Genomic DNA, 25,633 nt, shown 5'->3' on the forward strand with positions numbered 1-25,633 from the left:
ATTATTTCTTCTCTCAGATGCAATTGTGTATAAACAAGTGTCAAATCTGATGATGCTTAAATTTTATCATATCATTCACACTTGTACAGATTTGTACTTTTGAAAGCAAGTGTTTTGCTTCAGGTTGCTGTTGATTGTCCCATTTCTTTCTTAGAAATGTGACTCATAGATATACTATCTTGAGCATTCAAAATTACTTCTAGGTTCCAACATTTACCATTTACCCTGTAGGTGGTAACTACAGGTAATTTCCAGGTCTGACTGTTGTTTAATTTAATTTTGCCCACATCTTTGGAAATAGTCCCTTTAATGCAAATGCATACCTATTACTTACCTATGCTTTTAGAGTTTTTCTTGTGGATCCATCTTGTCCTGGACAGTGTTCAAATGCAGTTAACAAAGGGATAACAGCAAGTGCGGTGAGGGTGTGATCTTGAGTGTGGATTTAGTTATTGTTGGTGTGTACTAACTACTAAGTAGAATGATAAGCTGGTTCTGTACAGAGGTGGTACCCAGATTCTTTATAAGAAAAATTAGAAGTCATTGTTCTCCTCAAAACCTTACAGTGGCCTCCTTTTAGAGAAAAACAAATGTCCTCTCAAGTCACCACAGAGCTTATTTCCTGCACCATCTCTGAATCCATTGTGTTACAGTCTAAGTGCTCCATTTTGCCCCCTTTATTGCAGCAACATGTTCCTTGTGGTTCTGGAATGTTCCAGGTTGGCCTCTGTCCTTTGCATTGGCTTCTTCCTTTGCCTAGAACTTCCTCATCAAGATATTTGCAAGGCTTACTTTTGCTTATGGAAATATTTAACTATTACTTATTCAGGAAGACTTATTTTGATCTCACATTTAGAACTATAACCATCTACCCTAAACACATAGCGCCCCTTGAACTGCTCTGCTTTTATTTTTTGACAACACAACTATGTTTTAAAATTATATTGTTCTATATTCTTTATTTGTTTACTTTTAAATTTATTTGTTGATTATTTACCCTAATTAGAGTATGAAGTTTGTGAGAACTGGTGACTTTTGCCTGTTTTTAAAACAAACATATCCTGAATTTATGAGTGAAATAAAATCTGAAGATGTGACTATTGATACCACATGTTTTTTGAGTTTTTTCAATAATGTTATTAGCTATTTGTAGAAGCCTCTTAATTAAAGGCTATTTTCAGTGTTGAAAGTACGTCTGAAATCAAGAACAAATTTTCTACATATGAAATTGCCTAACTCTTCTGATTGGGTTAGGCAACTCTCTCATTGGCTGAAAAACTAAGTGATAAAATTCAAATTAAAATCTATTTGCCATATGGATACAACTATAATGAAAAGGAAAGGTACCAAACTACCACAAGCTCTTGGAAGTTGGCCAGAAGTCCAATATCTAACTCCTGCTGGAATCTGCATAACATTATTCTGGAAGGCAATCATACAGCCACCCACAGCACGGACATAGTTCAGATTCTGTTCTATATTTTATTAGATTTTAATTTAAAATATTTTTTGAATGAAAAATGTGTATCTTCCTGTCCAAGAGCTCCAGCCTACTGTGGCAATAAGATACCATGATTTATTTCCATTAGAATCAAGAGTGCCTATTGTGCTTAGGGTTCCTGTCTGAAACCTTCTGAAACACCGCAGTTTTCTCCTGCAGTCTAATGAGCCCTATCCAACCCTAACTTAAGCCAGGACACAGCTAGCATCTTGACTACTTTTCAAGATTCATTTACATTTTGTAAAAGGTCTTACTACACATTTTATAATCATCACTGGCATCATAAATTCTCAAATGATTTAAGGCAGATAAAGAGAAAATAGCTTCTAATAGATTACATCTAGACAAATAGGTTACATCTCATATTTGGAAAGCTTAAAGATTGTACCTCTTTATTCTCCCAACATTCTTAGTGTTTTCTGGGCTAGAAGAAATCACTAATGGCTGAAATTCTATACATTTACACAAAGGAAAAAGCTGACAGTTGTTTAAGAGCTTCTTTTCTATTTGATAATAATTTTTGTTGAACTCTCAAGAACAGGTTAAGACTATTTTCTGTTAGGTTGAAATCTCTGAGTTGGCCCTAAGGTGACACTACCATTTTGACTATGAAGTACCTGTATAAAGATAAAATATTTACATTAGGGGATCTATTTTAATGGACTTAATTGAATTGCACAAAACAGAGATGAAAGAAAAACTTTATATATTTAAATGGATTTTGTGAATGGCACTTAAATAAACTTTATTGAACTTTTTATTAGTAGTACTTAGTGATATTTAGATCATAACAATCTCCATTCAATCAACTTACCATCCACTCAGTGTTCAGCACTGATCACGTAAAAAGTATTAATGTAACAAGAAGAGTGGGGTTTTATATTCTATTCCTTGTTTACAAAGTAAAAGGTGCAGGCATCTCAAAACTAGTAAATGACACATTTGGAGGCAACTAAGTTATGGTTTTTGCTTTCTTATAGTGTAAATTTTTTATGGAAAATGTAAAAAAAGTATAATTCTCTGATTCTTCATCATATATTTATTTGTGTCTCGCTTCCTAAGAACTGGATGCTGGAGGAAGAAGAATCTTACAGTTCTGTATTTCTGAAATGGTAGTTGAATGTAACTAGGGAGCAGAAAGTGAGAAAGTGTGTTGAGTGATGTAAAATAATTCATGTAATCATGTGGATGCTTAGTGACTTAAGCTGATGGAACATCTGCAAAATTGAATTTATGATGTTTATGCAGTCATTCAGCAGTTCTCTACACAGTCTTAAATTGAAAAACCTTTACCATAATCATATAAATATTAAGTACAGAAGGAATTATACATATTATCATCAAGTTTTCTAAAGTTTTGATGTGGGGAAATTTTAAAGCAGGTTTTTTTTTTCAGGGATTGTGTTTTCTCATTAGAAAAATCAAATGCCCAGGAAAGGAGGTAGGTAAAATGTGCCTTAACATAGAAGAAAAATGAAAAAAAAAACCTAATACAACATTAAACAAATCTGGTGACAACATTTTTAGATATTTACACTGAAAGGATCAGAACAGCTGTTGTATAGTTTGACCAGATAGAGGAGGTGCATAAAAGAAACATGGAGTGGAATAATTTATATCTTCACAACAGCTACTGTACAGTACTGACAGGAAGGTGTACTCCTCAGGAGAAGCTATTGATGGTGCCTGCATTAATGCAGATCAACAGAGACTCGCTTTCTCAGCCAATTTTCTTGTGTAGAAACAAAATATACTGCGATTCATGCAACATCTGTTGAAATATTTTTAATGTGCCAAGGTAAAAGGAAATTTTCAGTTTGAGAAACAAGGTTTAAAAAAGAAAGGAGAAAATCTGGCTCAGAACTAGGAAAGAAAAATATTTATGCAAAGACATCTTCACGAGAAATACTGTAAATTTCTGCCTGAAAGCAGGGTGATAGAAGCTTGATGGCATAACAAGGAGACAGACAAGAGATTCTGGATTTTATCTTTTCATACAGTGACAATTAAATGCAACAATAATTTGGTACAGTTGGCCTTTAGGAAAGACATAATTTTTTTGTCACACACTTTACTACTGCTTAGCAAATCTATGGGAAACAATGGCATTGCCAAAAGGACAATAACGGCCAATATGTCTATAACTGAGGAAGATCACATACAATGTGACGATCATAGTGAGGGGAAGAAAGCTGACCGAAAAGATGACTCCCATTACAAAAACACTCCAAGAAGATTCAGCATCAAATACAGTCTCAATACAGACAAATTACTGCATAGAACATCAATGATGCAATCCTAAGCAGCCTAAGAAGGAAGCCAATTGACATGATTTCTGGGCCAAGCCCATTATAAGTAGAAATAGCAGCCTAGGAAATTAATCAAGTTGTGATCAACATTGAATAAGGTTATTACCAAGATACATTTCTTAGCTTCTTGTCTAAATGGGTTAGGATGAACTCATAATCAGTTTCCTACGCTTTTCATCCATGTATTAGTCAGCTATTATTCTGTTACGCTGTTCAGCACTGTTGTTGACCAAGTTTTAGTCTACAGGTGTGAGAGGGAGGTCAGTGAAGAGAGCTAAGTTGGCTATGAAAGTTGAGTAACACACAGAACCAGCTACCTGAATGTCTGAAAATTAAAACTAGAAAGATAAGGGTTTTTAAAAAATTTCTTGGTCTTTGGAATCACTCTCCCTTGTGAATTATCCAAAGCATTCATCAAAACAGTTTAATAAAGAGCATCAGCTACTGAACAATTATATTCTCTTTGTCTTGTGAATTGTCATAAGTATTATGGATTCCAGATAGAGTAGTTAAATTAATTCTGTGTTTCAAATAAAATTTCTGGGAAAAATAATTTTAAGACATTTTAACCAAGAAAGAACAATGATTTTAAAAACTTGTAAAATACATAGAGAAATAGAAGTTAGTAGTGGAAGCTTTATTTCACACATTGCTATCCATATATAAACTAAATGTGTCAACATTTAATACAACATATAATGCAACATTTAAAATATATGTATCAACCACACATATTCACCTTCTTCCCATCCCCTGCAGCCTACAGAGTTCAGGACTAGGTAGCATGAAAAGAATTCTATCAAATCTTTAACATTAACACATTAGGTGCCAGAGATTTAGCTCAGCAGCATAAGCACCTGGCTGGCAAGCACCAATGTCATGAGTTTAATCCCTGTTTAAAAAGAAAATTAAAAGAGAAAAATATTATGAATCTCTCCTTAGTTTCTAATATACTGTTTGGTAACATTTGATATTTAAGATAAGAATTATTGCATATCTCTATAGTGTAATCAAATATTAATAGAAAAAAACTCTACATTATGACAAAATAGTAACAAGTGACTACTTCCAGAATAAATTAGCTTTAAAATAGATGGAACTTTCAGAGTTGTGATAAAACCATCATCATGTTTTAGCCTTCTGTGTAGAAACAAGATATATGTATTTATCATCATTATTGATTAGCGATGCAGTAGAAATAGTAACCAAAGCAAGTAGACAAAAGAATGAAGGAGTAGGTATAAAAGTAGAATATAAAAAATAAATCATTAGTAGAACATGATGTGAATGTTTACCCAGAACATCTAAAATAAACAACTAGAAAGCTTTTGCAAGTAAAAGACAAATAGATGGCTGTGTAAATATTTAATATTCTGAAATCAGTAAAATTCAATTGTGGCACCCAAAGTAACTGGAAAATCTAATTGAAATATTTCATAAGAGCAATACAATGATGATGTGTCTAGGTTTAAATTAATTAAAAATATTTTTATACATACATCATTATGTACATATTTACACTAACAAAACTCTGAGGAGTACCAAAAAGGGACTTATGTTGACTTCTTAGACAGAAATATTAAAATTACTATTACTTTAAAGAAACATTGCCATTTCTGTTAAATTAGTTTACAAACAAAATATCACTAAAAATAGTAGCAAATTTTTTACAAATTGAGTGAGTTGACTGTAAAAGTCATAATGATTCAGCAAACACAAGCATGATAATTCCAATACAAAAAAGTAATAAAAGGGTGGGGCACACAGGATTAGAATAAAAAATATTTCGAGTTCCAGGAGAACATGGCTGACAAATAACAGCAGCCATGGAGGCTCTCTGAGATTACCAGTTTAGAATCCAGGAGCGGTGCCGTGTGAGGAGTCCTACGCAAGCGGAGATGTACCCTGCCAACCCAGAACTAACTAAGCTGAGAGAAACCAACTGGAAATGCAATCCTGATGCTATAACAGGAACAGATAAAATCTCAGTGTGGAAGCTGGATCTCGTGCCATTGGAGGCCGCGATTTGAATTTCCTGCTGCTGAAACTGCAGGAAACTGTGTTCCAATCCACACGGCAGGGAGAGAGAGACGCGTGAAAGCTCTGAGAGCTGGAATCGGCAAACCAAATGGCATTGAGAGTGGGACTGCAGGGAGCCCTGCATCGACCTGCGGTGAGTGAGAGAAATGGGGACCCTTTCATAGACTAGGCGGCTCCAACGGAGGACATTCTGGGAACAGGCAGACTAGCCAGAATAGGTGACTTTAGTCACATATTCCCCTCTCAAGTGGGAGTGTTGGGGAGCGCTTGGCCTGGTGACGCCATGGACTAAGATCTAGTAGGCTAGCCTAAATCAGGTCCCTGCACCTGGTGGTGCACCCTAGCAGTGAAGCATTCAGTGGGTTGACTGACCTGGAGGGGTGGGCCCAGCAGAGACTACCCAGGTCTGTCTCTCCCTAGTACACTGCAGTGGGCAGGAACACCTAGCTGGTGGATTCAAACAAACTGTAACAGACAAAGAGAAAAAAAAAAAAAAAAAAAAACGGGCCTCCTACATATGCTTGTATGGAAGGAACAAAAAGTATGGGAAAAGGGAGCAACAAGAAAGGGTCCTCAGTCCCCAATCCTGAGATCACTAATCCAGGAAAGGTAAATGCAAAAGAGAATGAAGACAGAAAACATGCAATATCAGACACGGCACCAATAGACATAAAGCAGTATCTCCAGAGCCTCATAGACGAGTTCAAAAATGAAGTATTTAATGAAATAAAGCAAGAAATAAGTAGAATAGTTAGAGAAATGCTAAGCACCACCCAAGTAAAAACAGATGGTGGAATGGAAGAACAGAAAAAAAGGGGAGAATTGTTTGATGGAAAAAATAGAGAAAACATAGAATACGTGAAGCAGGTTCAAAGAGATCACCAGGAAACTAAAAACTCTATTGAAAGTTGGCATAACAGCTTGAAAAAAACTAAGGATAGATTATCAGAACTGGAGGACAGATTTGTAAGGTGGGAGCATGAAATGAAAAACTTCTTAAAAATAACAAGAAAACAAACAGCAATAATACAAAGACTAGAAGATGACAAGAGGATCTATAACTTAAGAATTAAGAACATAAAAGAAGAAGTAGGGACTCAAACCAATGAACTACAAAAGCTATTCACAGAAATAATCCAGGAGAATTTCCCTAATTTAGCAAAAGGTAAAGATACTCAGATGTATGAGGCATACAGGACCCCAGCCACCTACAACCCAAACAGAGCTACACCCAGGCATATAATAATCAGAATTCCAGAAATCCAATATAAGGACAGAATATTAAAAGCCGTCAAAGACAAGAAACAGATCACTTACAAGGGTACACCCATCAGAATTACAGCAGACTTCTGGGCACAAAACATCAAATTACGAAGAGCGTGGGGGGAAATAATTCAAGCTTTGAAAGATAATAACCTCCAGCCAAGATTGATATATCCTGCACAACTGTTCCTAAAAATTGATGGAAAAACAAGGTGCTTCCAGGATAAAGAGAAACTAGGGGAATTTGCAACCACCAATTCAACTCTACAGAGATTACTGCAGGATATTCTAAAAATGAAAAATACCAAGATTCCAGAAACAGTGGCAGAGAGGCCACAATGAATGGAGCAGAAAGCGAAATGAAGAAGACAAACTGACAACTAATGACAGAAAAAGAGCTCAACAGAAATGAGGCAGAGAAGGTTGGTTGGTAGGAACAGCTATTTTGGAGAAAATAAGACATCGTAATAGGTAGTGCTGATTTAATATCCTCTAGTTTTGAGGTCCCATCAAGCTTTTGTTCTTCTGTCTCCATCGGTTTTAAAGTGTTGTATCTTATTGGATTTTATTATATGTGATAATATAAACAAAAACTTTTATAGACAAGGAGATTATACAGAAAACATTGTTCATTTTCTGTTAGTTGATTCTAAATACCCTGTAATACTGTCATTCTCTTGAATGGTTTTACATTGTCTTGATATGTTTGATGCTACAGTATACGAAGTTATACCCAAAAATTTTAAGGGAAGAAACACTATGGTAACTACTATTATGTCGAGATTATCTTGTGGTGAAACACTATTTTGCTTAAATGGCTATGTTTTGACCTGCGCTGTTTTGTTGTTATGCCCTCTTTTTTATCTCAATCTCTTTTTTATTTTCTACTTTTTCATTTTTATCCTTTTAATTAAGGGAAAAAATAAATAAAAAATAGCAGGATATATTATAGTAACCCACTTTGATTTCCTATTAACTTGATTTGAAACTCTGTATTGCTCTCACCATCTTGTTTTGACTGATTTTCCTCTATTCTGTTATGCTTGATAGTACCAAGTTTGAAAGTATAAGCAACAACTATGAAGACAATAAGATTCATTGTGACACCCATTCTGGTTGACTATTATCTTCTTTTGAAGTCCTCTAATGTCTCCAATGTTTTGGTTTTATTGGTCTTATTCTTTACTGTTTTGTTCAATTTTATTATAACTGATGATATAGGCAATTCTTTTTAAGATAACAAGAGGCATCATGGTAACCATTGTTGATCACCTAGTATTTTGTTTTTACATTATGTATTATGTCCATCCTTTTGATTTGACTGACTCTGTCCTGGTATGTCACATTTGGTTTTACTTTCTTCAAAAAAAAAAAAAAGTAATAAGAACTGTGGGAGCAATAAAACCCAAAATTGTCATTGTACAAAAGAAAAGAAAAGAAAGTTCTCTAAAAGATATAACTGCATATATATTTAAGTGTATAAGATAGACAACCATATTACTGAATTTTGTTGGATCATTGAACAAAACTGTTCGCAGTTTCACTGTTTGAAAGTCCCCTCTATATGCTTTAATTTTGTAACTTCAACAACTATTTCTAAGATGACAATATGTAATTAACTAGTGATCTCCTCCTGTTTATTTTTTCTGAAATTGTGTATAATTTGTACCCTTTTTCTGTTTTTTTCTTCTTTTTTCTCCTAAAATAACATTTAAAAAATTTTTCAATTGCCTTAGAATTAAATAATAAGGTACTTGTGCATGGACGGATGTAGAAAATGAACAGAATAGTGAATACGGCAGCAATCTAAACATTTCTGGAATTTTAGTACATAGTAAAATCACTTTAATAATGAAAACAAATAAGTCGTGTTCATAAATAAGTGGCATTCAGTCATTTGATTATGGAAGAAAAATACTTTGAGTTTAAACTTCACTTTTACAACATAAAATTTCTGTAAATGACTACTTTATATGTTCTAAAAGAATATTTAGAAGTATAAGAATAAGACAGAAATGAATTGTTAAAACACGTTGTAGTGGAAAAGTTCTCATTAACTTTGACCCATATCCAAAACAATAAAGAAAAATGTTCTCATAATTTCACAACATAACTTCAGTGTAACAAAAATAAATTACAAAGTGCAAATAGCAAATAAAAATTAAGTGGGAAATATTTTCAATTTAAATCACAGAAAAAGTACATATTCCCTAATATATAAAAAGCTCTTGTAAACCAGCAAGCTCCCCTTAAAATAGGTAGAAGTTATGCACAATTTTTAACAGAAGGTGTACATTTTTTCCTACATTTAAACTCTTGCAAATTATATTGGAAAACTATAAAAAATATTCAATAGTAAAGTGTTCTAGGCAGGGTACAGAAATATTTACAGTAAATAAATATTTACAGTAAATAAATATTACAGTAAATAAATATTTACTGTAAATAAATATTTCTGTAAGTAAATATTTACTGTAAATAAATATTTCTATATGTAAATATTTCTGTTCTCTGCCTAGCACACTTTACTAATGAACATTTTTTATAGTTTTCCAATATAAGAGGCAAATATAATTTGCAAGAGTTTTAAATTTTTGTTTATCAAGGCTGAAATTAAGGACATTTTTATGAATTTAGGAAAAATTGCTGGTGTTAGACTATTTATTGGGTTAAAATGTGCTAATGACCTATTAGATCCTTTCTTGTGATTTTCATACTGAAGATATGCTTGTACGTATAAGACGTGATATAATATATATTTATTATAGCTAAATTAAATGAAGAAAGTGACATGAATACTATTCACTATTGATTTGTTTAAATAAATTTAAATTTGATGTCACAGGAATATATAAGCTATGTATTCAATGCACTATATTAAAGGACAAAGATCAGACAGATATGTATGCTGACCTCATAGGTTAGCAATAAAAAGATAGGTTTAGAACAATGTGACACCATGGACAGTAGCAGGGGCATGTGCTGAAACGAGGCTGGAGAAATAGTACACAACTGTGTAAATATACTGTAATAATAGTAATAAAAGTTATGCCACAATGGAAATACAATGTAAATGCTGTTATGTATACATTATTCTATTTGCATGTGTTATAAGTAGTATTCACATTTGCCTATGTGAAGTCTCTAGAAAGTGCACTGTGAGAGAGAATCTGAGCTGTAAATAGCTGAGAGACTGGGGCATCGCATTCTCTTTGTTGTGCACTTTTGTGTATTTTTGACATCTGTACTGTGCATATATGTGGGAGCAGAGTGATCAGTAACAGTAGTCTTTATTTTGTATGGTTCTGCTGTACATGAATTCCACTTACTATCATTTAGGTAAGTGAAAGTGTCCCTTGAGAAATGATTATCTCTAGAGCAGTTTGTTTTTAATTCCCTCTAGTCAAGGTAGCTAGAAGACGTAAGGAGGGCCCTATTTTCTTGTCTGTAGACCTCTGTTGCTACACTATTAAGTATAAACAGAAATACCTAAAATGTAATAATTAGGACATGATTGAATATGTATACAGTCTGATGATACATTATCACTATATTTAAATATTATACAGCCATATCTATTGAAAAGGTGAAAGACATCTTTTGAATTACAAGTGGGAGCAATAAAAATATATAATGCTAAATTTATGTATAAAAATAGCTTAATAAATTTTAGGAATATCGTACAAGACAGAACAGGATTTGGCTTACTCTGTTTTCAATTGCTATAACAGATTACCTGAAGCTTGATGAAAGTAGTTTATTTGGCTTAAGATGCTGGAGAATGGGAAGTTCAAAAGCATGGTACAGCATCCTCCTGGGTTCTGGTGAGGACCAGGCAATGCATTGTAACATGAAAAAAGTGGAGGGGCAAGTGGAGATGCATGGAAGAGGAAAAAGTATAAGGCATGGATTTGCTTTGTAACAACATGCACTTGTGATACCTCACTCAATTCCATGAAACAGGCATTAATTTCTCTTAATTACACTTCTTATTACTGTTACATGGATGACAAAGTTCCCAACATACGACTTTTAGGAAATGGGGACATATTCAAATCGTAATATTCCACGTCTGCTTCCCAAGATTCATATTCTTTTCACAATAGCTCCTGAAAGTCTTAATCTGTCCCAGAACCAACTTCAGAAGCTCAAAGTTGCATCTGTAAGTCTGTGAAACCAAGACAAATTATCCACTTTCAAAGTAGGATGAGGAGAAAAGCCCACATCCACAGCTCTCACATTCTGGGTGCCTGCAGAATGAAAGCCATGTCTGGGCCACCAAGCTCTACTCTTTGGCCCTTTGTGGAACAGCGGGTCCAGCAGCACATCTGACGACTTGGACTACACTTAGAGCAGTCACGGAGCATCATGCTGGGACGGAAGAGCGGTGGCCTGGTGCAGATCTGTGCAGTAAGCCCGTGGAAGGTGCCCTCTGCCTGTCTCCTCAGTTCACTCTGTTGTGGAGTTTTAGGTCTGTCGTTGAAACAGCAGCCTCAAACACCTCTGCTGGCTCTCAAAGACTTTTTCCTATATTCTGAATCAGTAGCACCTGGTGCCCTTTTATCTGACTTAATCTTTTTAGGAAATGGTTGCTTGGATATATTCTTGCATTCTTTTGTACTCTTTATTTGACAGGGCTATGAATTTTCCAAATTTTTACTTCCCTCTGCTTTCCCTTTAATTAAAATTCTTGTCTTTAAATAATTCCTTTTATCTTACTGTAATGCAACTGAAAGTAACCTCACAGCTTCTTGAGTGCTTTGCTGCTTAACATAATTATTCCTCTCCATATCCTTGTTCATCACATTTCAAGTTCAGTCTTCCACAAAGCCCGAGGGTATGGGCAGAATGCAACCAACGTATTTGTTTATAGGAAAAATAGCCTTTATTTCAGTATTCTATATTTATCCTTAGAACTCATAAATGTAGCCTTTATTGTCCATATATTTTTCTAGCATTCTGATCTGAAGAAATTTCTAAGTTGCACACTCCCCGTCTGAGTCCTCACCAGAATTACCCTTACTGCTCCTTTCAGGATAATACAGGCTTTCAGACATTCACTTTGAAAGTGCTCCATGCTCTTCTAAGCTCCAAAGCCACTTCCATGTTTCTAGGCACCATAATTGTGTAGCAACTGCCTTTCTTATTGATTTTTCTGTTTTAGTCTGCTTTCTGTTGCAATAACAAAAAGCACTAACTAGGTAATTTATAAAGAATATAGATTTACTTGGCTCAATGGTAAATTTTAGAAGCTGCAATGCCCAAAAAGCATCTTGCTGCATTACAGCTTAAAAGAGGACATGACATAGAGCAAGTGTGTTAGCTCAGATCTCATCCTCTTCATACAAAGCTAATAATTATCACAGATGTTTCATAACACTAATTACCTCCCACACGCTTCATTTCTGAATTCCATTGACATATGCATATGGAGATTATGTTTCCAACATGTGGAGTTTTGAAGGACATTGAAACCATAGCAGTATACTGTGAGAGGATACTTTGTAGCAGAGAACAATAGGTGTTTTGTAACAATAATAGTAAAAAACAATGTTTTTCCCTATTTTTACCCACTCAGTCAATATAGCACAGAATCTTTCTCTTACCAGGTCTGTTGAAGGGGTTTCCACACACAACAAGGATTCTCCAACCAATTGAAATTTACAATTTACAACCAATTGTAATTCAATTAGATACTGATACCTAGTGACTTGTTAGTGTTAGATCTCACAGGTTAAGGGTTTGATCCCACAACACTGTTTCCATGTTAGATGCCAATAGCAAGTTCCAGGTTTGTGAGCTGTGCCTCTGGCTGGCCAGCTGTAAATTGAGATTCCTCTATCCCTCTTTGGGTTTAATTAATTTGCTATAGAAGCTCATGGAATTTATGAATATTGGCTTATTTAATAAATGTTTACTGGTTTATTAATAAAAGTATATAGACAAGCAGCCAGATGAAAGTTAGGTCTAGGGCAAAGCCCTTGGGGAGGGATGTTAAACTCCCATCCCTTCCCTAGGCACGACACTCTCCAGCCCCATCTCCATATGTTCAGCCTTCTGGAAGCCCTCCAAACACTCTTCTTGGGGATTTAGGGAGATTTCATTACACCAGCATGCCTGACTATACCATGAGTCATTGGCTGTCTACTCAGACATCAGCCCTTCTTCTGTCTCCAGAGGAGGGGATAAGTTTGTAAGTCTCAAACCTTTAATCGTATGCTTGGTTTCTTCATAGCTGGGACTTCTGCTGAGGTTGCCCAAGAGCCTTTTGTCATCACTCATCTCAGTAGCACATGAAAACTGTAGATTCCAAGGGTTTTGGGAGCCCTGTGTCAGGAAATAGAGATTATATATATCTTATAAATCCCAGGATTAACATAGTTCATTTTATTAAAAGATTCAAGAAAAATCATATAGTCATATCAATACATACAGAAAAATCAAAGGATTTTTATAAAATTCAGTGCTTTTTTTGTTAAAAAAGCGTCTCTCACTAACATAGACTCAAAGTTCTAAAACTCTGGTACTTATTCAACACTTTTGCAGGGCTTGTTAAAATATGGATTGTATAGCCCACTCTCAGTATTCTGACTTGGTAAATCTGGGAAAAGGTCAGAGTCTTCATGTATAAAAGTTCCTAAGAAAGATCTATGCTGCTGGTGCAGGGACCATTCCTTGAGAATCACTGCAGTGGAGAAAGGAGATACTATAGGATTCTGATTTTTGAAAAACAATCAAATGTAAAATATTCATTTTCAAAATCATCAAACAATCCAAATAAGTCATTATCTGAGGACAATATCTGATGTACAAAGGAAGGGTTTGAGGTTTGTAACCTTCCTATCACTTAGCTCTGCCTCAGAGCATATTACTATAGAAAACCTCCTCCAGAATAATTATTTCCATACTGAATTGTTTTATGATAACTTCGATTGTGTAATCGGTGCCATGTCAATTATTTCTAGTAGGCTTCTAACACAAATATACCTGCTCTAGAGCACGCACCGTTTTCACACAATGTACTTTTTGTTTCTTTTAAAAAACACATGTAATGATTTTTAAATAGAGATGAAAGGATTCTGAAATGTAGATTTTTCTTCGATGCAGTTAATGCTTCATTTTTATTCAGAGAAAAAAGTGGCACATAGTAGATGTGGGAAATAATTGTACACACACTAAGCTATGATTTTCAGTTTTCTATGTGGGTAATCATAAGCAAGATTATAAACATGTTAAAATGAGAAAGCTTGATCAGTGCATTAATAATCTTTATTTGAAGTTGAATATAGATAGACCTTATTATACGTTCATTATTTTACCATGTCTTGTCTACTTTAGATTTGTGGTTTTTCAGGGGAGCATGATATGTAAGTAGGATAAACAGGAGAAAAAAATGTGAAATACTTTTTACTGTTTCTCTTTGGCAATGTGCAAGCTGATAGTCATATAATTGTTTTGTCTTGAAAATATTCATCATCCATGCACTTGGAAACATACTTCTTAAAATATAAATGAGTATAAACAGTGATACTTGTGAATCTCTTACCAAATTTTCACAAATATAAAATATGCATATTTATTTTCAACCCAGTATTTTATTTTTATTTTTAGAAAGAGTATTTAACTTAAAGTGATGATAAATGGAACTGCCTCATTCTGTAGAGTTATTTTTGATTGGGAGAGACTGGCTCTAGAATCGCAAAGACATAAAAATGGGTTAATGCTGAGATCCTTTAGGCAAAAATGGCATACTATTGGCATATAACCTATGCACACCCTCCTATAGCTTAAGTCATCTCTAGATTATTTAAAATACTTTTTACAATGTTATTTTATGTGAATAGTTGTTATATCATATTGTTTTAAAAATGACAAGAAAATTGTGTGTACGTATTCAATAAATATTTTAAAATATTTTAGAGTAGTTTGTTGAATCCACTACTGTCAAACTCAAGGAAATGAAAGGCCAATTGGACTTAAGTTTAGGAAAATTGCAGAAAAGCCTTAAGGAGGAATACAAGATCAAATTTCAAAGTGATCATTCATTTGAAGAAAACTGTCGCTAAAGTTTATAAATCCTATAGAATTTGATATTTCTCTCTAATATAATATTTTCTGCCAATATGAATAAGCAATGAATTCTCAAATAAAATCTTAGTAATTTCAGAAAAAACTAGCCCCTTGACTGGTAGTCCTTTGCACTGCTAGGTGCTGAATAAAGGTATGTTTAAAGCTATAAGGATTGAGTTTATTCATGAACAGAGAAAATTATGAGCAGGGTGAGAAGAGTTGGAAAATAAAATTTATAATTAAAAGATTTATCTACCTAAGCTTTTTAAAAAATGGATTTTCAAAATAAAATGCCAAGAAAGAAGTCATTTTCAAATTTGCATGTAAAATTAATCATTTCCACCCTCAAAAGATTTACTTTGATATCTAGTAATTAAAGTAAATTAATTTATTTTATGGATTGCTGTAAATTTACAATTGTAATTTAGTCTTCGTGTACTTGGGTAGAGTTCTTTACTGAAGGGATATTTTAAAAGTACTTTATACCCATGATTTCAAATTGTTTTTTCTCAATTACCTTTAATGTTCAATTTTTCATGTTATACCTCTTCCATTACTAAGAAATCTATGCTTTGTATTCCCACATTTTAGGTGTACTTAAGAGATATCTTTTGAATTTCTGCATCACATCAGTTTCATCTGACAGATGCATTCTCTAAAATAAGCTGTGTGATGCACTCAAACCTAAAATAAACCATTATTTCAGGGTTAGGTGCGTCATACCTGCAAATAACCTCATTTATCTAGAGAAATGTATTTAATGCTTATTGTATAAATACCAGTGTTTCAACATGCTCTACAATACCATCTGTCACTTTTTTTGTACAATACATAATTCAATGTATCCCTTATTCCATTTTTTGAGAAGAGTTCTTGAATATATCTCCAGATACTGTGACAAGAATCCAGGGATATTATGAAAATTATGCCAAATATTATCCAAAGTGAAATTTTAATGCAGATTGAAAGAAGTAGTTTCTCTGTTGCTAGGATATATATTTAAGTAGTCTTATATCATTGGCATCTTTTACCAGCTTGATTTAAAGTATGTTTTAAGCACAATGTTCTGGAAAGTAGGAATTTAAGTGCCATTTCTATTAGAGGAATGTGGTTATGCCTCAGGGAGTTCCTCTGCTAGAGAAGCAGGAAGAGAGGACACAGAAACAAAGTGCTAACACATTGTTGGGAAAGTGGCATAATTTTTTCTCATATAGTGCTGGAAACATTTTTATTTCCAGATTAGAGTAAGGTGTTTATTAGATCGATAGGGAGAAGTAGATCTAGAATATCTATTACACAAAGGCTGGGTTAACAAATACTTGAGTAAATACCAAGTGTGAGGCACAAAATTAAGTCAAGGACATTAAAAGAGGTCTGCCTCTCAGACCATGTGTGATCCTTCGTAAGGCAGGCATGTGTTGGTCCAGAGAACTAGGGTCAGTGTCACACCTGCCTAATTGCTGGAAAGGAGATAACAGGGAAAGCTTTCCAAGAGAAGCTTTACCTGAGTTCTGTTTTAAAGAATGAGTAGGAGTTAACTTTTTAGATTGTTTTTAGATCATTTATCTCCTAGGTGGTTTTAGAAAGCATGAAATAGACATTCTGAAATTATCCTGTCATGCACAATTCTGTGGGTTGGATCACAGAAGATTGTTCATGTTTCTTCTTTTTTTCCTTCTAATACACACAAGCATTTTTTTTAATGTGCTGCCATCTGATTCACTGCTTTATAGTTAAAACTGTATGATGTGTGTGTAGGTAGCAAAATAGATGGCAAGGTTTATGTATTAGATCGTCAATTTAGTTTAGCTAAGATTTACTATTTTAATTACCTCTTTTATACTTTCTACATTAACACCAAAATGCATGTTTTTAAAACAACACAAAGAGGAGGTGATTCTATTGGCTACAGTTTGCATTTGTGTTTGGATACCATTTCATTATTGTGGCAAACTCTTTGTTCCAAATATTCCCAAGTACAATGAAGGAAATGAATTCATATTTAATTCATGGAATCCCTGCTGGGGAGGAATAACCTTGGCTGGGGCATTATTCGTTTTCATAGTTTTGGAGAGGAGATAATCACTGCTCTAACACACTGTCTTTTCTGAGAAAGAGACACACTTTTTTTGTGTGCAGGGCATACAATCCAGTGACTCACACGTGCTAGGCAAGTGCTCTACTATTGATCTATCCACTCAACCTCAGATATATTTTGTAAAAGGGCACATTGCCATAAATCAGGTGAGTCTTAGATGTAACACAGAAGGTTTAAGTTTGCTACATGTTCAATTTCATGATGAGTAAAAGAAAGCAGTTATTATTATCAATATGTTACAGAAACTTGGAAGAATGATATCTCTTTTGGAAAGCTATTTGGTTATCATCTTCAGAGAAGAGTCTCCTTTAACAGGTTAGGAAGAAAAACTAGGGAAAAACCTCATGAATAGTGACCAATATATTCCCTCACTTATTCCTGAAAGACTATTGATCCTGCTAAACTCTGTATTTCTATGCCCTAAGAGCATATAATCACTCCAAGCCATAATGTTCAATGCATTTCCTCTTCACCTGACTGGATAGTTTAACAGTGTTTTGCCTACTTATTTATACAATGATACACTTCACACTTAGAAAAATATAAGAACAGTACTATGCTTTCTTGTATTGGTTATGAAGCTTAATAAAGAAAGCATCACAAAAACCCTTGAAGCTCTTTTCTGCAAGGCTGAATGATGTTGATGTGTAAGATTGTGCCTCAAGCTAACTAGTATCCTGTTTGATTTCTTTAACCTTCTGCATTATTCATAGTTTCACCATATATGTGTTTATTCTTTTAAAAAGTATATTGTCTTGCAAATTTCAGTATCACATTTTATATTTTAAACTGGCAACTTCTTTTATGAACATTATGTTATTTATTTTTCTAACAATATATTTAGATCATTCATTTTCATTGCTCTGTATTAATTGCATGACTTCCCCACAATTTATTCATTCATTCTTATATGGTTCAGTTACATTATTTTGACGTTTTTGTTCTTTCAAAATTTTTGTACTTGTTTGTTAACTTATGTATGTGGGAGTTTTCTGGATCATACTCTATAACTGACATATTTCTGTTTGGAAACTATGTGATTTTAAAGCTTTAGAAAATCTTACCAATTTGTCCTCCAAGTATTTTTCAGTCAATTTGTACTCCCACCAGCAGGCTTGCTATAGTTTCTGTTACTCTACATGATCACTAACCAATAGTGACAATTTTACTTTTTTCCAGGCTTAAGGGATACAATGATATATTTATAAGATTTTTTTCTTTGTTGATTTTTAGGAGCTCTTTATAGAATCTGAATATTAATAGTTTGTTTATTCTAGGAATAAATATCTTTGACAACATGAGGCATTCCTTTCACTTACTTGTCTTAGTCTCTTTTCCTTTGCTAAGATAAAATAAGCCACATCTGCAGCTTAAAGAAGGAGAGGTTAACCTGGCTCACAGTTTTAGTCCATCATTACCAGCTCCACGGCAGGACAGCATGGCGGAAGGAGCTGCTTACCACACTGCAGCGGGGGCAGGAAGAGGGAAATGAGAGTAAGATACACCCTACTGTGTCCCAGCCTCAGTCGGGTTGCCTGCCTCATGACCAGTTCCCACTTCCTATCATCAGGTCAGCTTGTTGCTCCAGTGATTCAGTCACCTTCAAAAGTCCATCTGTGAGCATACAAGAACTGGCAGGGGTATCCAGATATAAAACATAGCTGTCACTTGTCTGGATGCTGGAACAAAATACCTGACCCCCATGATTTAAATGAGGAATAGTTAACTTTGGCTCACAATTTCAGAATTTTTAATCCTTGTTGAGAAGGCTTAAACCGAAAAACAGCTTGGCAGAAGAGTCTGGAGGAGGAAAATTGCTCAAGTCGAAGTAGAGAGCACAGTGTTAGGCCAGAGATCAAGATATTCCCTTCAAGGTAATGTCCACAGTGACCTGCCTCTGCTGATCAGCCCTCACCTCCCAACAGCAAGTCAGCTATGTTGTCCCCATGATTCAGTCACTGTCCAAGTCTAACCTGAGTGCATGAAGCCTTTGGGGGACAATTTTGTTCCAAGTCAAAACATGTGTGACTGTCTGTTACACTGGTAGTCCCCAGTGACCCATGACTACTGTGTTTTTGCCCTATATAATCCCTAGGTTTTGTATATTCATGCTGTATCACTTGCAGTAAAATGTACAAGAGGTGCAGCTATTTGAGTTCTGGAGCTGAGTCTCAAGACATCTTTAAAGAATTAATATTTGTGGTTGAGAGCTCTGAGCCACCAGGGAAGAAACTTCTGCTAAAGAAATTGCAAGAGGTGACATGATGGAGTAAAATGCTTCAAAATTACCAGGCAGTCTCATAAAAGGCTTAAATTTTTACCTTTTCCATTTTTGTTTTTAATACAACAGGAGTATATGTTGTACATAGTATGAGATGAATGCAATTTTTTTCCCCAGTGGATATTCAATTTTCCTAGGTTAGTAATTGTGGGGAGTGTTTTATTTTAGATATTCTACACTTTCATCTCTTCAAGTTTTTTAAAGCCAATTTTAATGGAGTAAAATTAACATAATGTATACATGTGTATAATTTCATAAACTCTGGAAAGTGTACCATTTATATACTCCCTGCCACAGCCAAAATAAGTATTTTTTAACTCCATAGTACCCTCTTGTGCTTCTCCCAGTCCACCCAGTCATTACTTTTGGATGTAGGGAGTCTATGGTCTGGCTTCTGTACTCTAAGTCAGGTTTGGTTTTTCCCACTTTGTAATACAGATTTTTAATATTGTATGGTGTATATTGTTTATGCGTGGCTTCTGTCACACAGTACAATGTTTCTGAGGTTCGGTTATGGTTTTGCATATGTCAGTAATTTGATGTTTGTTTTTCTCAAGTAATACTCAATTGTATGGATTTCTTATAAATTATCCTGGTCTGTTACCAGTGTCTGGGATATCACTTAAAACAAAACAAAACAAAACAGAACAAAACAAAACCTTACTGTGAACATTCTGTGTGTATCTTTTGATTAATTACGTTTTCATTTCTCTTAGGTAAATACTATCTAATAATGGAATAGTCAAGTGACATGTGAAGTATATGTTTAATATTATAAGAAACTTTCAATTTTTTCCCAAGTGACTATAACATTTTTCATTCCCATGAGCAAAATACGCATGCTACATCTTTCATTACCAACTTGTGCAGTTGTCCGTTGTTGTAGGATGAGTCTGTAATGTCTCCCAGAACTTTCATGCACTCAACCATGGAACTTTTGGAGGGTGACTGGATCATGGGGGCTGTACTCATTGGTGGATTCATCCACTGATGAACTGGTGGATTCATGGCTGACAAGCTGTTGGGCCTGGTTAAAGATGAGTGACAGGCAACACGACTTGGAAGGTTATATTTCCATTGCTGGCTCCTTCCTTCCCTCTCTGCTTCTTGGCTGACATGGTAGAGGATCTTTTATCCGTGGCATTCCTTTCTACCATGCTGCTTCTGCATTTAAGTCTGCCAACCACAGACGGAAATGTCCCAGACTGTGAGCCAAACTAAACTCCTTTAAGTTTTAAGTTTTGAGTATTTTGTTTCAATGATGAGGAAGTTGGCTAGGACAGATTTTGCATTGCTGTGACTATATCTGACCATGTAGTATAGAAGTCTTGGGAATTTGTTTGCAGGAAAAATTTGGAAAGTTGGTGATGCTAACCAGAGAAGAAGCCCTAAAGTGCTATAAGACAAGCTTGATGGGGAAACATGATCAACACACAGAAGGCCAGAAGGTTGAAAGAAGCACAGATGTTACAACCAGGCTCAGGAAGTTGGAGACAAAAGTTCCATGGGGAGTTGCAGTTGAGGCCTTATACATTATGCTTAGGCAGAAAAATTTGTTTACATTTTCCTCATGTCTTGAGACTTGCAGGATACTGGCATTAAAGGCAATGGGATAACTAATCTGGCAAAGGAAATTTCAAGGTGGCCCAGGTACCCAGGCTATGGCATATGTACTTCTGACTGAATACAGGCTTTGAATAGAACCAGAAAGAAAAAGTCCATTTGAAAACTTTAGAGTTTTTCCAGAAATGAAATGCTTATAGAGTCCAGTAGATCTTGGTTGCTAAGAATATTAGTTTTTAAGAGATACTAACTACTTTACCTCAGGACAATAGAAAAGATGCCTCGAGGTGATCTCAGAAATCAGCAAGACACGGTGCCTCAAGGGCTCAAGATTGTGAAAGAGTAACGGTAGGACTTAGGGTCAAAGCTCATTGTTAGGGCATAAGCCTACCACACCCAAAGCCCTGAGTTCAATTCCCAACATCAAAGGAAGGGGTTGGTGTTAACCATAAACTCCTTTAAAAGTTTGCTTTGAGAAGAGAGCCCCACGGCACACTGTTCCAGAGGGACTGAGTAGGGATTTGATTCTTCTGGTTCCTTTCACAGCTCTCAGACATCTAGATACCCAGTGACCTCTGACACTATAATCCAAGGGGACCTGGATGCTAGTGGAGCAGGCAGCCAGTCTTGGCATCCTCCATGTGGTGCTGGCATTAACAGCATGCAGAATGAATGGGTTATGGGGTCAGGGAAGCTTCCATCCAGATTTCAGAAGAAGCTTTGGAGACCAGCCAGTGTGCCCCGGGAGGCCAATAGGCAAAGCTGTGAAAGTTCAGTAGTGACCGCAAGAAGGTGTAAAACCCACGAACATGAACTATCTGTCTGTCTTACTTTTCTCTCATTGTTGAGACAAAGTACCTGATGCCCAAAGTGAAGCAAGGCAAGGTATATTTCTTACAGTTCTCGGACATTTCAGTCCATACTCAGCTGGATCAAAGGCAAAATGGCATGGCACGATAGCTGCTCAAGGCCCCTGCAAGCAGCAAGCTCGAACAGAACAGAAGAGAGAAAGACATGCCTTCTTTCTGCCCTTACACTGTGTGCCAGCTCCACTCCTGGGTGGGTACAGCACTCACGACACCAGTCTCAGTGATAGACAACAAACCAATCATGAACACCAGACTCAGCAGCATTCATGATTGCATGATGCTTATTTGCAGTGGAGGGGTTGGGGAGGGTCGGGAGGGGGGGTGGAGGGGGGGTGGAGAGGACCTAGATACAAACCGTAACACTATCATTGAAGAAAGCTGTAGATAGTGAGAAAAGCCATCCATGAATAGAGGCTGTAGGAGCTGCCAGTGTCAATGCCGTAGGGGTGGAATTGTTCAAGTCCTTTGGAATTCATATCTTGTCAAAACTTGCTTCAAGTGATGGACATAGAGTTACAGGATTTAATGTTTGCCTTGCTGGGTTTCTGTGTTTCTTTGTTCTGATTGAAATGGGAATGTTTTTCCTATGCTGTTGTATGTTGGCAGTGTTTAACTTTCATTTTGAAGTTTAGAGGGACCCTCACATAAGAACTTCAAGTCTCAGAGGTGACTTTGAGCTTAGACTTGCCATCAGTGCTGAATCCATGAGGTAGTTCATGGCTCACTCTCTGCTGGAGGTAGATCCTGGTTGAAGGTGTGTCACTGGGGGAGGGCTCTAATGGATACATCTCTCTCTCCAGCTCCTCACTTCTCTCTCTCTCTCTGCTTCCTGGCTACCCGGAGATGAATAGTATTCCTCCATGGCAGGCCCTTTCACCATGCTGTTTTTCTAAAACTTGAGCCCACCAATCATGGACTGAAAATTCTAAAACTGTTAACTAAAATAAATGAATGAATGAATGAATGAATGAATGAATAGACCTCCTCCTTTACATTTAACTGTTGAGCATTTTAGCAGTGAAGAAAGTGACTAGACATCAGTGTTTTTCTTTAATTTTCACTGTTGGCAAAGTTTTTACTGGTACCAAATTATGAATTTAATTTGAATTTTTCCAGTGTCTAATGATGTTAACCACATTTTAATTGGTTCTGTATATATATTGTTTTGAGGAACGCTTGTAAAACTTTTTCGCCATTTAAAAATTATGGGGGTTTTGCCTTTTTTTGAGCTCTAGAGAACTTAATGCATTGTGAATAAAACTGTTTTGTTCAGACATGTAAATAATAGATTTACCCCGCAAACTATGGCTTATCTTTGGATTTTCTTGACTGCTTTTTGAAACACGGCTGTTTTTAATTTTATTAAGCCTTATTCAGGGATGGAGATTTAGCTCAGTGGCTTAAGCACTTGCCTGGTAAGTGCAAGGCCATGAGTTTGATCCCTGGTATCAAAAAAATAAAATGTGGTCAGGTATGGTGGCTCATGCCTGTAATCTCAATACACGGGAGACTGAGGCAGGAGGATCGTTGCGAGTTCAAGACCAGTCCAGGCAACAAAGTGAGTTCAAGTCCAGCCTGAACTGCAGAACATGACCCTGTCTCAAAAGAATAAATAAATAAATAATATCTTACTCAATTTTTTAAACTTACAGTTTGCTTTTCGTTCCCTAGGTTCAATATTTTTTGCCTACCTCAAAGTCACAAATATTTTATTCCTAGATTTGTAATAGAAAAAAGTGTTGTTTTGTTGTGTCATTTTGGGGAATATTTTTGGTTTTAAGTTTGATAATTCTGTCTCTATGGCTAGTGTGACGTGACAGCAGCCATCTTGAGCGATAAGCAGTGCTTTCCTTGCAAACTACTAACAGCATGTGGAACTTTGCAGCCAGATTCTTGCTCCACAAATATGCCTGACTTTGGGTAATTAACTTAAGATAAACTAGGTACATTACTGTGAGAATGAATTCACTTCTATCGTAATTCAGATTCGTTCCCTTTTCTGACCAAACTGCAAAGACCCCACTGCTGTTGCTGGTGCCCCAAATCCTGCTTTCATCAGCAAGTCCCCTGCTAACTTACACTCCCAGCAGTTCCGTAACTGTCTGCCTCCCTTTCTTTTGGTCTCAAAGCAACTGGAGCCTGCTATTTTTTTTTTTTTTTTTAAGTAGGACTGGATTGATCTAAAACAAGAGCTATTAACCATTACAAGGCAATATTTTGTGGAATGGGATAAGGATCAATATTTAGTATTTTCATATAAAATTTCAACTTTTTCCAGTCCCATTATCAGAGTGACTATTTCCTGCACTGAATCTTCCTGATACGTTTATCAAAAGTTAATTAACCATATATCTGTGGATTTATTTCTAGACTTTTCTAATCTTTGCTGTAATTCTGTATGTCTATCAAAATGCCAATTTTACATCTCAATTATGGTGCCACTGAAGTAAATTTTAAATCAGGTAATATAAAATCTGCCAACTTCGCTTTTGTTTTTGTTAGGCTATTGCAAGTCATTCATAATTTTTAAATATTAAAATCAGCTTGTCAATTTTTAAAGAAAACTTGAGATTTGGATTAATATCTGTTAACACTGATGAGACTTTCAGTTGATGGAATGTGCTGTACCTATTTTTTCTTACTCATAACTTGTTAAATATGACCCCAAATATTTTATAGGCTTGCGTGATAATTCCAAATTTCAAATTTAAATTTTTTGTGTTAGACTATCACGTCAGATATTTGTAGGTTAACATTTTATCCTGTAGATTTGTTAAACTTATGCTTGTGAATCATTTTTAACTATGAATACTTTTTAAGAAGATTCATTACATTTGTTAAATGCTTGATCATTCCACTTGTAAATAAAGACAAGATCATCTTTTCCAATCCAAAATGCATAACTTTTCATTTAATGTTGAATAAAGTGGTTAAAGCTAATAACCTTTTTTTCTTCCACATTCCTTCCAAGGAAACATTCAGCTTTTCAATATAAAGTAGATGTCAGTTTTGGTATTACACAGATACCAGCTTTATGAAATTAATTTATAATCTTAATTACTTTAACTCTTCCTAACCTTAGTTTCCTAAGAAATTATGAAACTGATTATTTTGCTTGTGGGTCCCAAAGCTTTGTTTCTTGGGCTTGTTAGTTATTTTTGATTAACTGCTGGACAAAATAATTTTATGTGGCTGAAAGTTTGGATTTTGTGACCTTAATTAAAGTCTGTTGAACTTTTTCTGGAAAAAAAGCTTAATTATATGAGTCTGTTTTCTCTTTTAAAAAGATAAAATTTATTTTTTAACTGCACAATTTTTTGCATAAACAATTTAATATTTAATAGCAGACTCACGGAGGTGATATAAAGTTTCTTAGAATAATTTATCTTCCTAATTCAATTTTTAAAATTCCTTATATTTCAGATTCTCTGAACTAAAATATTTTATTTCGTGAGACCACCTTTCCCTGCTATGGTAATTCTCATTTTACCATAATTCAGATTTTCCTCCAAGAGAGTCATAGTGCTTGTAGGGTCCTTGTATTCATTTCCATATTTTGAGAGATTACATTACAATGATGCTGCATATTTCTCAATGTCTGAAAATATATATTTGATGTACTTTGTCCAGTTGTCTGGT

The sequence above is a fragment of the Cavia porcellus genome, unplaced genomic scaffold (assembly GCF_034190915.1).
Source record: "Cavia porcellus strain 051 isolate PalLab524CR breed Dunkin Hartley unplaced genomic scaffold, mCavPor4.1 scaffold_17, whole genome shotgun sequence".
Lineage (NCBI taxonomy): Eukaryota > Metazoa > Chordata > Mammalia > Rodentia > Caviidae > Cavia > Cavia porcellus.